The 15084-nt window shown below is 42.2% G+C and overlaps 1 protein-coding gene across 1 annotated transcript in view; it reads left to right on the plus strand.

Annotated features, from left to right (window-relative positions):
* Nucleotides 1-15084, plus strand: part of HTR2C (5-hydroxytryptamine receptor 2C) — a 111862-nt gene that overhangs the window by 31749 nt on the left and 65029 nt on the right. The window lies entirely within an intron of this gene.

Consider the following 15084-nt stretch of genomic DNA (forward strand, 5'->3'; position numbering starts at 1 on the left):
TTGATATTTTAGGACCGAATATATGAGACAGGATTCTGCAGTTTCATGGTTTAACAAATAAAGAAAATCCTATCAACTCATTTGAAAAACATTTCTTGGGATTAATCTTGATCTACTCTGATCCTCATCATAGCAGTGTCAAAATCGATCACCTCATTTATAAGTAATGTGCTGGAGAAACTTGGACTATCCTCTTCAGGCTCTCCAGCCAAATTCCCTCAGTAGTTAAAAGCCCTTCCAGAAAGTAAACTCCTACCAATTAGCCAACATTTTTAGCCTCTCCCTGGAAGGAGATTGGTAGCTAAAAGTTGGCATCCTTCATAGACAGACGTTAGTCTCTGGTCTTTGAGTGGTGCAGTGGTCAGCCCACTTAGTCTAGAGTGATCCCCTGTACAATTGCCAGGTGACCGAGGCTCCCCCACTTTGCTCATTTGGGTGCTGGGCATTTCAGTATGTCCATTTCATTTCTCTCCTATGTAAACGTAGAAGATAGAGCCAGGAATCAGACAGAATATCATTGTGAATGCCCTGACCTGAGTCTGGAAAATGGTCAGGGAAATTTGTTCCAAGGTGATCCAATACACTGCCTTGGGTCAACACTTTTCTAAGTCCCCTCTACTTTATTTGTCCTCTGTCAGCCTGACATGTAAGGAAGAAGCCAAGAAACTTGGAAAAGATAAGATGCAAAACAGATATTGAATTGCATGGGTGTTTGTTTCTAGCCTTTACTTACTCCTTATCTCTGTCCTGAGTTTTTAACCTAACTAGATTGCAGTGAGTATCACATTAAGAGTCTATATGAAGGGTGGGGAGTTTGCTGGCCAAGAAATACAGAGAAGAATGTGGAGTTTATTCTGAAGAAATGTAATGAGTAGAACACGTGATTACTAATGGGTTATTCCTTGGATGCAGACGCATTTGGTGTATTCATTTTCTCCAGTCCCACAGTGGCCCCATTTCACCAATGTCATGTTCTCAACCCCTCTCTTCCTCTGGCCTATCCTATTTCTCCATTCTTTCATTGTCTCTCTCTATTATTGATTTCCTTCCACCCTATGAAATCTCTAGATCTATCAGTCAGCAAGAATTTACTGAGTACCTACTATGTGCTCAGCCCTGTTTCTAGGCACCATGGAAGATGTAAAATATTAAAAATTCAATCCAAGCTCTCAGGGAGCTTCTGGTTTAGGTGGGAAGGCTAGATCAAAATGGGAAATATTTAGCAAACAAGACAAGATGGTGGCTGATGGATGCTAAAGCACTTTGGTGTTGATGCTAAGTATCCCCAGAAGTTCTGAGAAGGGGCAAATCCGTGCCAAATATGGGGGACTCCTAGAGGTCCCTTTCACACGAAGGGGAATTAGCCTCCTGAATCTTATTTCTTTTCTAGGGCTAAATTCCTGGAGCATGTGCTGGTTTAGCAGACTGTGCAGACAGTCAGTCTACTTAATAAGACTGATAATGTTAATTCCATGTTTTAATGAGTTTCAATTTCACAGAACATTGGTGTCTTGAAGGGTATAGTCTTGTGCTACTCAGGCAGCTCTAATCTGAGGCTGTTTTGTGAAGGGTGTAATTTTCGACTTTCCTCTAGAAGTCTCTGTAGTCACAGTAGGATAGGCTCAGCTCAGTAGGGGATGGAGAAGCAGCAAGGAATAAGCCCTTTTTTATGGGACTAGGGCAAAATTCAGTTGAGAATAGGTAGTGATTGTTGCTCATGTCTGTTCTGAACAGAAACTCTTCTCATACCCAACCCATTTGGGGGAAAATAGTAAAATCTAGGAGGATTTGTCACAATAATCCAAGATCCTGTCTTAATATCAATAACTGTATATAGGGGCAGACCTAGAAACCAATATCATCACATTGTCATTAACTTACTGGTTCAGGTAATTTATAGCCATATATGCCTCTGGACTGCAATTCAAATTAGTTCAAAAGGAAGCTGTTCAAAAGCAATTTTAAAAGGGTCACAAAAGTAAAGTAGAAAGATGAGGGAGTGGACTACTAGACTGGTGAGGAAGGTGTGACTGGGAGAGTGAAGTGGGCTATTAGCTCAGCTCTGCCATAACTGTAAAGTTAGGTGAGACATTGAACTTTTCTCATTGAATATTATTTTATTGGATTGCTTAAGTTCCCTCTAGGTGTTTTTTTAAAAGTTAATTTTGTTGGAATACTTCCTGGAAATTTATAAAAATACTCTATTCAATCTAATTTCTATTTCTTCTTCCTTGTCAAATTAAGACAGTCATAGAATTTTAGAGCTTGGTAGTACCTTGGAGAGCTCCCAATCCAACCCTGTGAACTTAGAAATCATTCAGTCCACTGCCTCATCTTGCAGATGGAAACCATGCAGTCTGGCTGTAAATCCCATGTCTGGATCCCAAGCTTCAGTTTCCTTGCCTGTAAGATGGAGATATCATGAATGCAATCTGGCTCACAGTGAGGGAAGGACTTTATCAGTCTGTAAGCCCTCTAGAAATTGGAGCTGTTTGTATGACAATTTTCTCCAGAACATCCCAAGATACTGTCAGACTAGTGACGGAAATGAATCTTAATGCTATCTGCCTACTAGGGCACCTCTGGTAGAGAAGAGTAACATTGGCCTCACTTCCAACAGAGAGGAGCCCACATACTAGAGGAAGCCTGCTTCAAAGACTCTCCTGGATCATCTTCAGATTAGTATTATGTCTTGGGTAAATACTTGTATCTATTGGGAAGAGCCACAGGAATACTTGAAAAGCCAGATTAATTTTCCTCAAGTTGTTGGGTATTCTTTAAATTGATTTTATTGGTAAAAATGATGATTAAATGTGCCTGAACTTCTAGTGCAATATTTATCAGGGAATCTGCGATGAGCCCATATGGCTAGGCATTTATTTTTAGTGCACACTAAACAGAGATTGGCTAATGAAGGTTAAATTGTAGGGAAGCTCAAGTTGTCAGATTTCTATCCTATTGCAAAGAAATGACTTTCAATTGACTTTGGTATTCTTCATCTTTACTTTCCAGCTCATAAAAAATTGCTAAAATAACATTACTGCCTCACGGTCTTTCTCTGTGGCCCAGTAAAAGCAACAGTTTTCTCAAGCATGAGTACTATTCTCAGCAGAGGCTCGAGAGCTTTGGGAACAATTACTTAAAAAAACTGTGATTGGCACCAGTGTGCCCAAATGATTGGCAGCCTACCCATTATGATTTGAAAGTCTGTGTTTGTTTTGTCTTTCCTTACCTCATGAAACCCAAACTTTGGATCATTGGTTCATAGATTTCAAGTTGAAAAGGACCTTGAAGGTCATCTAGTTCTACCTCCATTTTACAGTGGTGGAAACTGAGGCCCACAGAAAGGAAGTGACTTACCCAAGGTCACACAGGGAAAGGGACAGAGCTGGGATTTAAACTGAGGTCCTCAGAGTTCACATTCTGTCCATTCTGTGTATCAAGGAATAAGTTCCTCAGAATTAGTCCTAGGATGAGGATAGAAATATCAGTAGGTATTTTTCTCTCCATCATTCACAGAGACGACCAATGTGTGGAAGTCCCCCATATCTAAAATCCTTGTGATTTTGCATACTGATGGGGATTTGTCTCTGGATGCTTCTGTTTATGACTTTACTGCTTACATTATCCTATTATTAAACAAAACTACCACCAGAAAGTTCAAGAAATAATTAAAAATAAATTGATTGAATTACAGCACTTGACTTATAACTAACATTTAAGGTTTACAAAGTGTTTTATGTGCCTTCTCTCATTTAAACCTCAGGAATACCTTGTAAAGTAGGAGCTCTCATTAACCGCATTTGCAAAGAAGGAAACTGAGACTCAGTTAAGCGGCTTGTCCATGATCAGACACCTACTATGTTTCAGAGGTGGATTTAAAACCCAGATCTTCCACATTCCAAGACCAGTGCTCTGTCCCCTAAATTGTTTAATCTTTCATCATTTGGATCCAATTCAGTATTGGATGTATTAATTCATTATGTATTAAGGGACTCCTGTTTATTGGCACTGGGATGCAAAGTAAATATAGTCCCTGGCCTCAAGGAATTCACATTCAAAAGCCAGGAGGGAAGAGGATCACAAAGATAAGTAAATACAAAATATATACCACATAAATCCAGAGTATTTGAGGGGAGAGGACACTAGCATTCTACTTTTAGATGGATCAGGGAAGGTCTCCCTTAGGAGGTACTTTGAAGGAAGACAGGGTAGAGGGGAGGAAGTGAATCAGCTGGTGAGATCAGAGAGAGATGTTGTCTGATCACACAGTTTTCAAGCAACTTGGAAAAGACTGCTTCCATCCATGCATTGAATTTCTCAAAAATATTTAAATGTATGCAGAAAATCTGAACAGTTGGTAATGTACTTTGTCATCCTTGGGCTGGGCCCAACAATGCCAGCGGTATAGTTCCCCTCTCCATCCCCCTCCCTGCAGTGTTAAATCCATTTAAACAATTCCTGACAGTATGAGACAGCAGACTTTATTTTGGTGCAGAGAAGCCTTGTGTTTATCTTGCTCCAAATTGTATTTTTCCCAGAAAGGATTGGTTTTCCCTGGAGAAGAGGGGGAAGAGGTTGGCAACAGAGTGGTGGGCTTGAGTCCCTTGAGAATACCCATAGTGACTTAGCCCAATGCAGAGTCCTCTGACTCCACCTCCTTGGGTCTGAGAAGGATGAATGTAGAGAACTCCAACCCCAAAAGGCTTCCTTATGATGCCAATTTGGCGACTGGGAAGCCGATGATGGGGTCGGGAGGGTGAAGATCGCAGGTCAGTTTGGCAGCCTCAAAGATTCATCATAGAACTGGTTGCAACAGCCAGGTTGCAGTGCTGGTCATGGTTCTATTGGAAGGGACTGGGCACAAATGGTAGGAGAAAAAATCCCAAAGCTGCCAGATTCCTGACATTTTTAATAAGTGTGACTGCAATACATGGCAGACCCAGTTTATACATATCTAGAGACCAACAGGTTAGAGGAGACCCCATTCCCTGAAGAATTCAGGTTGATGGTCTTCCAAAGGGCAGTATCTCCATTGTATATATGTACTGATGTATGGTGAGGTTGAACAGGTGATCACATGGGATAAGCAAGGAATCGTTTAGGGGACACTGTGTAAAGGATGCCATCAGCAAGGTGTATGGCCAGAAAAAAGGCGAGCCAGTCACAGAAGCGGAAAGAGGGATGACCTGTGTGCCTGATTTAGAGCACAGGCCGTGTGCCCCCATTCGGCCTGCCTGTGTCCACCACAAGCACAGAAATTGACACAAATTCTTTAGTCAAAGCATTTATGTCAGTTTCCACACCTGTAGTCAACACAGGCAGGCTGCATAAAATTGCACTGTGGGCCGCATGCAGCCCATAGGCCGCACTTTGGACAGCCCTGATTTAGAGAGATGGCCTATGTGCATCAGTCATAGCTACACAATGTAGAGGAAAGCCTCTCATACCACCTTCAATGGTAGACTTTCAGGAAGACATGAACAAGAGACTCTGATGCCTACTGGGTGTAGGTGAAAGACCAACATCCCCATGATCCCAGAACCATCACAGGGAAACTGGTTTAAAGGAAACTTTCTAACAAAGAGTTTCCCCAGTATTCAGGGAAATGGGGAGACACAATGTCAAGCAACTCAAATATGCTTTGTGACTATATTGGACAGTGTCCAACATGCAAATGCTTCCTGTAGGTTAAGCTGAAATCTAACTTAAGAGCCTTTCTATGGAGCGTCCTACTCTATTAATGGTACTCAGAGCAGTCAGGTATGCTGGATGGGAGCCTATCCGACATACTTTAGCTACCAGATATAACTGAGGATGAAGGAATTAAATCTCAAGGGTGTCATTGGAGCCTGGGTTAACTACCTTGAGTCCCCCATTACCACCACTCCAAGGAAGGCATTGTGGACCTTGGTAATGAGCCAGTGTATTGATTTCCAGTGGAAGTTGCTAAGTCAGAGTCCCCAGGGAGTCATTCTCTCTGCTTGTGCAGCCTACTTGCTCCTTTTTAAAAACAAATTCCAATTTGAGAGCACCTAGTTTAGCATGAAGATGGCACAATGGCATTCAAAAGTCCAAATGACAGCATCACCATTGGCATGACATGGTGAGATTTTAAAAACAAATATGATTAATGGCCCTTAATAGTAGCTTGACAAAGGGCAGGGGCGGGGGGGGAGGAGTGTTTCCATTCTGCACTGTCCAAGCCAGAGCCTTTAGTGAAGCATTGTGTCCAGCTTGGGGCTCCTCAACTGAAGGGAGATTTCAGGGACATAGAGAAAGTTGTGAGAAGAGTCACAAAGCTGATGAAAGGATTTGAAAATAAGCCCTCTGAGGAAAGGAGGGAAGAACCGGGCTTCCTGCTGCCTGAAGGAGACTGCCAAATAGCTTTGAATAGCTAAAGGAAAGGGAATCAGCACGCTGGGTGTAGGCTTTGATGCAGCTGTTCTTCACTTCCTCTGATGCTAGAGGGAAAAGAAGGAAGCTAGATGTGCTAGAGGATGAATTTACATGAGCTGTAAAACACACTCACGAGCATACACACACACACACACACAAACACACAAACACACACACACACACACTTTGGTTACTTTAGCAGTGGATGACTACCTTCTATATTGGCCACTTTTGGCCCTGTTACCATGAGCTTTCGGCCAATTTTCAGGCCAGTTACCAAGCTCCCCTTTCATTTATAGCTTAGAGGAAACATTCTTTCAGAATTTGCCGTGACTTTGGACAGCTATGTCCCTGGTGAGCTTCGTGTTCCCTTGTACTCATTCACATGCACAGCACAGTTATAGAGACTGGAATGAAGATTAAAATCCAAGGGAAGTAATCAAAGAGTCATTATTTTAAGGTGAAGTGCTTCATTACTGTCACATTTTGGACTCATCACTAGACTTGGTTTTGACAGCAGACTGTGCCACAAACTTAATTTTTTCCATTCCCCAAATGAGATTTTCAAGTCCCAATTTAAACATGTGCCTCTCTCTCCTGTTGCCCTAATAGGTTTTATTTAGGTTCATTTTCATTTCCATTGAAAGTCTGTTAAGATTTCACTCATAGGTTCCTGGATAAAATCAGCATTAGCCTTTGCTAATAGCATTTAGGAAAACTAAACAAAGAAGAAGATGGGAAGTGAGAGTTATTCAGCTTTCTCATCATTCAGAAATCCACTTTAATGCCATGTGTGATATTTTGTCCTGATGCTTGCTTTTCCTACTTGGAAACCTCTACTGGAATGTTATCTTGTGATTAGTTTCCTGCCTGGTTCTCATTCCTATACCTACTTACCACCTGTCAAGGGGCCATTCTGAAGGTATTTTAGACCCCATTGATGAGTACCATTTATCTCTACTTTATGTTTTTCATCATGAAGTATCTACCATCACATTCATCTTGTGATATTTCTAGCTGTAGAATAGATCATAAAACTGCCACTGTTGGAACCAAAAAGCTATTTTTTCAGGAGCATTAGGGAGAATTGGTTTTGTTTGTAAGGGGCATAACCTTTGTAAAAATTAGAGTTTTCGGATGTCGGTGCTCCAAATCAGAAACCAAGTCCTTGTCACCAGGAAATTGTTTTTGCATTCCTGTTTAACTTCCAGTTGCTTACAGCAGGAACCAAAAGCCAAACTTGGACAGTTTGGAATGACATGAAAATTCCAAAGTTGTGTGTAGCCTGCTCAAAGACGGTGCTCAAAGCTTTATGGGCCACGAAAAAAGCAGCAAGAGGAAAGAAAGTGTGAATCTCTGCTGGACAGGGACTGTTTCTGGGACATAAATAGGCCTGGGAAATCATGGAGGTGGAAGTATACTGCAATGATGGGACAGTGCTGCAGCCCACAACCCCTCCATGCCTGCCCATCCATCCTGTGGGACTCTTGGCCAAAAGCCTGCTGTACATTCACTCTGGGGTCTTCCCCATGTGCTGTCTTGCTTCCTCACTTTCTCTTGGTATAGAGAGGACATCAAGTGAGCACATGGGCTATCCCCCATCCCTCGCCACATAACCAGTCCTCTTCTTTGCACTTATATTTTGCCTTGAAGACATCCTTTATCTCCTTGTATGCCTGACACACAGTCGATGCTTAATAAATGCTTAATGAGTCAGTCACACTTAATGTGCCACTTTCACATTGAATGTAAGCTCTCTAGCAAAGACGGCAAGCCACGGCCTCAGATAAGTGGGTGTTATAGACCTCCAGGCTGGCACGGAGGATGGTGGACAGTTGTGCGGGAGTGGCTTTTCAGCAGGATACTTAAAATGTGACCATTCCAGTTTAAAGCAGAGATTTCCGTACTTACCAAAAGCTGGTGACTTGAAAGCCAACGACGCTTGGTTGGAATCCCGGGTCTGCCACTTACTACTCACGTGAGTTGGGCAAGACACAACCTCTGTCTGGGCCTCAGTTTCTTCATCTGTTGAATGAAAGGATTGGATCAGACTGGATGATTTCCAAGATCCCTATGACACTTAAACCCATGATCTTACAATAATGTTTAAACTTGAATATAGATTAGAATGGTGGCAGCTCTTGGAAGTAGGTAGGGATGACCAAAAGCTGGTGATTAAGTAAGACTGGTGGAGAGATCTCTTCAATGTCAGCCTTGCTTTTTGTCTCCCTGCCTGCCATACAAAGGGGACGCTGGGATTTTCTTTAGAGAGAGCATCCTTGTATTAGCTACATGGGACAGGGGGCAGAGAGAGCATTTCTTCCACAGGTTTAGTCACTAGAGAATTTATTGTAACAATTCCGCAAAGCAATATTAATATTAACTGTCTCCTATTACAAACTCTTCTTCATCACTGCATTGTCTTGAATTGGAATTTATTGAGAAATCCTCACAGATATGCCTTGAGGTAGTTTCTCTATATCACCCATACATCCAGATATAATTGAAAAATCTGGATGCTTTGATGGTGTAGAGACACTCCTTCAGACAGCAGCTCTGCTGAGTCCAAGAAGTCGCTTCTTTCGCATAGGGAACTGGCCTTGCTGTTTAATTATTCAGCACAGACTGCTGCTAAAGAACCCCCTGCAGATGCTGGAGGTGGCCTGGACAGGACCCATGATCCCAGCATTATGTCATTAGGCAGTAACAGCTACAAATGGAATGCCACAGGAAATTGATGCATGAAAGCAAACAGGAGCTCCCAGCCAGCCTCATTCCTGGAAATCATTCATTCCTGACACATCTGTCTATGCCTTCTGGTGGCCTTGTGTGGAGACATGCATTCCAAGTTAGCCGGACTCTTGCCTAAGGTGTTGCACATGTAAAATGCCTTCAAAGCGCCTTTTAGTTGGTTTGCGACATGCTTGCCTAGAGGTGGTGGAAAAATCACTGTGTTGGGAGTCAGGAGGACCTGGGTTCAAATCCTGCCAGGGGTCCATAGGTAAGCCTTTTCTTGGCTCTTAGCGTCCATTTTCTCTTCTGTTTGTGGTTCTGTGGTACTCTCACAACTTGCTGTCACAGTGGCAGATGGGGTCCCAAGAAGGCAATTACTCCTCTCAGGTGGCAGGGATCCTCAACATTAGGAGAAGTAATTACTCTATGCTGATTGCAGCCATCCACACCTGCCTGTCCCGTGAGATCCTTGTCCATGTTTTTTCATACATATGCCACAAGTTTCACACAGGGTGATGTGTTCCTCACCCTAGATCTCTTGACATATAGATTCCAAGGGACCAAACCCCACTTGGTCATAGGTTACCCTTCTCTTTCATTATAGTTGGCCCATCTTTTTTTCTTCTCCTTATCTGATTCTCTGATGGCATCCAGTAGACCATAAATTGCTTTGATCTCTCCATTTCCAGTGTCCTCATTTCAAATGATCCCCTCTACAGAAAAATTCCTCATTTAAAAAAAAAGCACACCCCTCCTGATTTTTTCTGTCATCAACGATTTTTTCCTTGAGAAGTGGTTCAATACGCTTAAATACAAAGTACTGATGGTGAGAAAGGCTAGATAGAAAAAGTAAACATGTCCCAAATGGTCCTGTTTGATGAGATTTCCCTCTAGCTACACTAATTTGCTCTGTTTGTGTTTTTAATGAGTGTATCACACTATTTTTCCCACATTATTTGGGGGATTGATCGAGAGATTAAAACAGATTCAAAGTATTTGGGAATGGCTTGTCCATTTTGCAAAGATTAGTCTCAGAAAATTTACTCTCTAAAATTTTGCACAGCTCAAGAGATGATACCACCCCATTGCAGCTTTCCCCCAAATAATTATCTCTCTATTGAAGTGTATTGAACTACCTATCAAGGAAAATAAGTCACTTATGACCAAAAAAATGAGGGTGTTGTCCACATTCAATGCCTTCTAACAAAAGAGGCCTCTTAGGACTTATTGTGGCTTAGAGGTGAGCCTGGGGTCTCAAAGTAGAATCGCTGCAGGTCCTGGCATGCTGGAAATGCCTTTGTAAGCGGCTCTGGGGCAACAGGCTGTGTGCTCTATCCAACAGCAGCCAAGCCAAGTGCCAAGAGGCTCCTGGCCAGAAGGAGGGCTCTCTGGGGAGCAGATGGAAAAATACAACAGAGCAGAGCCCTGGGGCCTCCATTTGTCCCTATGGCAGAGCAGGGAGAAATGGGCTGGGAAATGTGGGGAAATCAAGTCCACAATTCGAACAGGAGACCAAAGGCACTTCAGAAGCCTCATGGCAGAGATGAAACATACTTGAGAAAATTCAATGGAATCCAAGTTCCTTAGGGGCAGGCTGGTTTTTCTTGTCTGTGCCACTCTGTGTCTCCATCTCCTGAGCACCTAGCACAGTTCCTAGTCCCTAAAAGTCCGTAATACATGGTGGTAGGATTGAATTTATGGTTTCTCCTCTGTCACTTAGAACTCAAATGCTTATTCTTACTCTCAAGTGTCCTGAATTTGTTTCTCCCTATACATGGGATATTGTATCATATGTTGTGCTTGGGGATTTGGGGGTTTCCCCCCAATGTTTATGAAAACCTAAAGATAGAGGGCTCTGGTTCTTTATTCCCTAAATTGGTTGAAATCCCTGTTGCCTGCTCAGATCTGATCTGCTTACAAAACAGGTACAACAGACATTAAGTCAGCAAGTATTTCTTGTTTAGCACCTACTATGTGCCAGGCACTGTGCTAGGACTAAGGATAGGACTAAGGTAAAATACAGCTTCTGCTCTCAAGCGCATCGCAGTCTGATGGGGTAGACACAAACTTTGGATACCTGTGGTACTCAGGCTTGTGATCAAAGGCATTCAGTAGTAATACCAGAAATCGAATCCTTGAGACCGTCAGCTGTGCACCAGGCTGTGTGGCCAGGATCCTTTACATATTCCGCTCTTGCTGAAGTGTCTGGGCCCAAGTGCAACTGCTGACATGGCTCAGACAAAGAAAGGCCCATGGCAATGGGACAGAGCGGCACATTTCTTTCCTCTCCTTCTATATTCACTTTTCCCTCCAGTTTTTTAAACCACTCACAGCTATTCACCAGACAGAGTAAGAGAATGTAACTTACGTTTTAATTAAAATTCATTACGCAGAAGCATTTTAATTTCTGTTTGCTTAAGGAAATGCTCTGGATATTGAAATTGAAAATAGTGGAAATGGAGACATGTTTCCAGCATCACAATATGGGTTCTCATCTGAGCTGAGTTTTTTCCCTTGTTATTTGTGCTGTGTGAATAAATAAATATATGTATATATGCATACATACATATATATGTAAGATTTGCAACAGAGCTTCCTGTGAGGAGCATGGAGTAAAATAGTGGGAGAACGCTTCTCTTCTGAGGCTTAACTGATTGTTAAAAACAGTACCAAAGCAATCACTCATTCCTTCTCTGTTCTCTGTGAGAGGTCTCTGGCTTCGTGGACACAATAAATGCAGTAATGAAGCTATACCAGATGCTGCAGTCTGGTCGGTAACCCATCCTTGGAGGCAGGCATTGGATGAGTGCCTGATGGAACAGATGGGATTTGCTGCCATCCTGAAAAGCTTCTTGGTTTCTGATCATGGGCCTTGCCCAGCCAGGCAACCTCATCTTCAGATGCTGCTTAAAATGTCATCAGACCATTGTGAGGCCTGAGCAGAGAACATTTATGGTATCTGTGTTGGGCTACAGCTGCAGGGTTTGGCCTGTTTCGATACTGTCCCCATCTGTGAAGATTTGCAGTTCAGTGACCTTACTCATTCAAAACCTAGTTGGGTGGTGCCAATATGCACTACCATATGCCAGAATCAGATCATTGGTCCATTGAGGGAGAAATTATTTTCCATTGCTCAAGAAAACCTGGCTATCTATACGTAGCCTTTTTCAAGCAAAGGATAAGTCATGTGGAGTCCTTGAGCAGGATCAGTGAGAGACTATGTTGAAAACCTATTGAGTTCCCATAGTAAGTGAAGGATGCTACAAAATTTGTCCCAGAAAATAGAGGCAAGGCTGGAATTGAAGCCTAAGAGATTCTGGTGAGTTAGAAAAGGTATGAGATTCAGGATTTGATGTTTAATGTAAATCATGGAAATTAAGAATTGGCAAAATGACTGTGATCTGGTATCTGACAAAATATTGAGAAGGTTTTAACTTGGAGTCCTCCACCTCAAACTAGGGGCTACCAGTACCCGTTCTTTAGTCTCAACCAGGAATTCACCTTGCCTGGATCACAGACAAGATGCAGCCTGATATTGTTTCCCTGCTGTCATGGGCTGCAGTTTCAGGTTGTTGTTGGTTTTTAACATTTTGTATTAATTAGATCAAATTTTCCCAATTTTCATTATATACAAGGGTGGACATTTGGACTGTTGAGCTTAAGAAAGTTGTACAAGCTCTTGCTGAGTCAGGAAGTATTTATTTGGATTGTTCCCATGCTGGCCTTTGTATTTTTCACTGTCATTTCCACTAAGCATTTAATTTTTGTCTGCATGTTCTTGGAGCCAACTGATCTTCATGGAGGGTCACTATGTACGAGGAAATGAATTAGTTTATCATTTCATCTGCTCAATTGGTTTTTGTTTTGCTACATTGTCTGCCTTCCCAGATATTCTCTGAGCTTGCTGCTACATTCTTTGGGTCTTCTTTGCCCATTGTTTTCCACATCATTTGTTGATCTCAGTGGGTGTGGGGTGATGGTGTGCATGTTTTTCTCAATGAGGGAAAGGCAAAGTAAGAAAGGAAGTGATGCAATCACTTTGTGCACATCCTCATTTTTCTTTTTTCTGTTCATATACACACTGAATTCCTCATAAATTATTTTTTCACCTCCATTCAAATCCATTCTTATGGGTCCTGGGCTCATAGGTGCAGATGCTGTGAATTTCAAAGTATTCTAATTGCTTGCTCAATTGTTGGGTCTCTAAAATGAGGGGAGATGACAACCGTTATTTAGTAAACATGGTGGCAGCTGGCAGAACTTGGCAGGAAGGGGAAATACCATAGCCATAGGTTTGTCTCAAACCAACGTGCTCTACAGCCTGACTGATTGGCTGTCAACAAGCCACATACAGTTTCCCGTGTTGTTTTGCCTTTAATTATCTGAGGACAAACAATATTAAAAATGGGGAAAGGTTTTTTTTCCCTTTTGGAAGGGGGTGGGAAAGAGGAAATCGAGCCAAAGAATTCAGTACCAGTTAGAAAGGCCTGACTTCTCTTGGGTAATTTGCCTTTTATGACAGATTTCCATTTGATTCCACTCTGGAATGGAAAGTCTCCCTGCCTAGAGTATCATCCCACATGCCCAAAAGGCACTCTTGGAAGATTTATCACCCTTTTTCTAAGACCTTGCCCAGTGGATCAAATCTTTGTCAAGGAAGACGTTGCATTAATCTGATTTGCTTGAAAAGTAGTATGCTGAGAGTTTGGTTTCACAGCTGAATTTTTGGAATTATCTTGGAAAGTAGATTCACAGTATTCCATTTTGACCAGAAGATAGCTTGATCTGGCAAACAGTGACTGGAGAACGAGTACTACTGCCACAAACGTTCCCACTGCTGTGTCCCACATCTCCCGTTTGTGGCCTGCTCTGTAACTCAGTGGAGAGATAAAGGGGAAGAATAATTTTTTCTACAGAAAGGAAGAATGAAACCCAGCAAATTTGCTGACCCTTTGCAATGGCCAATGCAATGCCATCTAACATGATTTATAAAGACCTGAGCTGTACAAAAGTCTTCACAAACACACATCTACAGCCCCGTGAATTGTGAAGGTGCAGTTGTACATCTCAGAGCCATGACATAGGGGGACGGGATGTGGTTTTTGTCCTTTCTTGAGCATTATTAAATTGATTAAGTTGAAATGGCCATAGCACCTCTACCTTTCCACATAACTCGGTTTCTCAAGAAGAGCTTCAAATGATGAATACTTGTTCATTGTGCTATCAGTGAGATTGGACTTTGTGACAAGGACCAAAATAGAATCCAATGAAATGGACAGTCCCCAAACCTCCCCAGCCATCCGACAGCTTGTGTTTTAAAAGGTTATTGCCAAAGTCCAAGGGGGTTTACTCAGATGACCTTTGTCAGGTGACCTTTGGAATGGTGCCCTGGGATGAATGCTTGCTGGCAGTGCTGGGCTACTGCATGCTTATAGCCTTTAATTATAAGGTTAAGTAATAGCAATTTGTCACTTTATAAATAATTCATATTTGATTTGAGCCATTTCCTAAAATAGTGCATTTTTCTACTCCACATATAGAAAGCACTTAGTGAAATTAAGAAGCAACCCATTTGAAATGGATGGAAGGAGGGTAGTTGGGGTTTTGGTTTTTTTTTTAATGGCAAGACTTTGGCAATTCACTTCCTTGGAGGCATGATCACTCCTGAGCTAACATGGAATTATTCCTTTGCTTCCCAGCCCACCTCAATAGAGTCCTCTGGGAATTAAATTGGGGAAGTGAGAGTCTGATGATTTTCAAAAGGGGTTTGCAAGTGGCCACGTATAATCAGACACCTAGACGCCGTCACTGGGGGCTCCTGGACATTAAGCCCATCGGTCTGCTCTGTTAAAGCCTTCTATAGATTCATCAATATATAATGAATTCTTATCAGCAGAATTCAAGTATATTGATGGTGTTAAGGGCAGTGTGCCATGAAGTGAAGATTCAGTC

The sequence above is a fragment of the Trichosurus vulpecula genome, chromosome X (genome assembly GCF_011100635.1).
Source record: "Trichosurus vulpecula isolate mTriVul1 chromosome X, mTriVul1.pri, whole genome shotgun sequence".
NCBI lineage: Eukaryota > Metazoa > Chordata > Mammalia > Diprotodontia > Phalangeridae > Trichosurus > Trichosurus vulpecula.